This window comes from Diplotaxodon limnothrissa, linkage group LG13, assembly GCF_057381915.1.
Source record: "Diplotaxodon limnothrissa isolate DT_005_m linkage group LG13, D_limnothrissa_male_GT1.1, whole genome shotgun sequence".
Lineage (NCBI taxonomy): Eukaryota > Metazoa > Chordata > Actinopteri > Cichliformes > Cichlidae > Diplotaxodon > Diplotaxodon limnothrissa.
In genome coordinates, this window is record NC_140608.1 from 3,306,553 (window position 1) to 3,308,828 (window position 2,276).

General features: G+C 40.4%; 1 protein-coding gene across 1 annotated transcript in view; it reads right to left on the reverse strand.

The window, feature by feature from the left end:
• wipf1b (WAS/WASL interacting protein family, member 1b) overlaps window positions 1-1,794 on the reverse strand; it is a 25,330-nt gene extending 23,536 nt beyond the window's left edge. Inside the window, exon 1 of the mRNA XM_085369018.1 lies at window positions 1,666-1,794. The gene's annotated coding sequence lies outside the window, so the exon portion shown is untranslated. The remainder of the gene's footprint in view (window positions 1-1,665) is intronic.
• Between the last annotated feature and the right edge of the window lie 482 nt (window positions 1,795-2,276).

Sequence of the window (2,276 nt, forward strand, 5' to 3'; positions counted from 1 at the left end):
CTTCACTGCAGATTTCAAGAGGCTCTACTTATGAGCAATAAAGCCTGCTTCTTACTGAGGATGGAACAAAGCTCAATGAGTGCTTGTATGGTAATGCTTTCAGTTTAAAAGCATCTCTAATAATCTTAAATTAACAAAACTTTCTAATGGAAGAAACAAATCTCTATAGGTGCCATAGTTCCAGGAACAACACGACAACATCATCCCCTCTAAAAGAGGCATTTAAAACCTTTTTTTTTTTTTTTGGGGGGGGGGGGGGGGGGGGGGGGTAATAAAATGAGTCATTAAGATCCAAGATACTTACAGCCTACTCTATTCTTTTGTCCTTCTAGACATTGCTTTGATGAAATGCACAGATCACACTGGATCATCATCCCTGGAGCTACTGGTGCACTAATGCTCTGAATACATTATGCAATTAAGTAAATAAAGTGAGAGAGGTCTGGGACAAACCAGGAGGTTTGGTGAATTAATACACTGAGGATATAAGAAATAAGAAGTGGCTACATATTGACAAATGCACAAATAGCATTTCAGTAGTGCTTCAGTACGGAAAACTGAATTCAAGTCAATTTCACACCATTCAGAACGAAATGTATACTTGGTTAATTTACAAGTGTTCCTTTTAGTGTCAAGTGTCCCGAACTATACCAGCATGTTTGCCGACTCCCCATATCTGAAAAAAGTTATCTACCCAGGCACCAAAACGTAAAGTTTTTTGAACAACAGTAACAGGTGAGATATTACACAATATCAAGAAAAGCTACACAGTGGAAAGAAAGAAAAAGTCAACTGATTTAAACTACTGATAAAGCCATGCAAGTCAGACTGGAGCTAAGAAATGTCAGATAAAGTGGCTGCTAAACTGTGAAAGTGACTCTCCAGGCCTTGCAGAGAAGGGAAGCAGTACTGTGTTCCCCATTTGATTAATGTGTTGTCGCCATTCCTCCATTCAAAGTAAGTAGCCTTATAAACTAAACGTTTACAGTACTAGCTCGGGTTTATGAATCTGTCTGTGTAACTGCATGCAGAGATACTGCTTGCCAAACAGGTTGTGGACGCACACAAACTCGCGTTATACGCTTTCAGCCTAATATCTCTTCTGTGCAGCTGTAGTCAAGTGCATTTTTGTATGTGTGTGTGTGTGTTGCCACAAGTGGCCCCTGCTTTTTACAAGGCTCTTTGAAAATAAAACCCAACATTGCAGCCCGTCCCCGCACGCCTGTAGCTCTCTTTACAATTACGCAACACGAAACGCATGCCTTATGTGTAGCTTAACTGTAAGAGAGACGAGCTACATCTTCATGATCTATGAAAAATCGGAAGTTTTAACAGAAACCAACACTGAGCACTATTTGTGGGTGGAATGAAGAAGGAAAAAAACCCTGGCCTGTGCCCAAAGTCCCAGCCAGATCCCCGCAAGTGCCTTAAAGTCGTATTTTAAGCGTGTAAACTACTCTTCTGATCTTGAAATAAACAGTTGTTTCCATCTCTGCTCAAATCATTCCCAGCTGCTTTCGGAAAGATGACAATTCTCCTTCTTTCTGCTTGTACAGCGAACTCGTCTGTCACGGTTTCCGCTTAAGTGAAGCTTTTTATTTTCTCCACACAATCACACAAAAGCAAAACTTCAACGAAATTTAAGACAATGTTTGCTTAACTTACCTCTGCAAGACCGAATTGCTGTCCACGGCCGATGTAATCTTCCATCGACCGTCAACACAATATGGTTGATGTTGAGGACCGCTACGCAGCCAATCCTGAAGTCTGCAGAGGGCTGGCAGGCAGACAGACAGCCCTGCCACACTCGCCTCATCCAGAGCCTTGTGCACAGTGGGTTGAGCAAAGACTGCTGAAGGAGAGCTACATGAGGAAGTAGTTTCATGATCACAGTGACTGTGTGGAAAATGTAGTTTAGCTAAATGAGACCATAAATAATATTTATACTTTCTATAGACAACACAAGACATTTAGTCATAAAACATTGTAATAACTTCGGTAGTGTTACCAGTAAATATTAAGATGTAGGTGTGTGTCTAGAGGGGAAGGTATGTGGTGGCACTGGCCAGACCTGAAAAAGGATTGTAGGTGCAGCTAACTGCCAAAATACTGTAAAGAGAATGGCAGGTAACAAATATGCATTTGTATTTTAGGTGTTTTAAGCTTTATATATTTTATTTTTTAGAAGAATCAGTACTATTATGCTACTTCAGTAGAATTTTGACATATTCTTCAATGGCTAAATACTTTGTTTGCCACTTTGGAAACAGCTATTC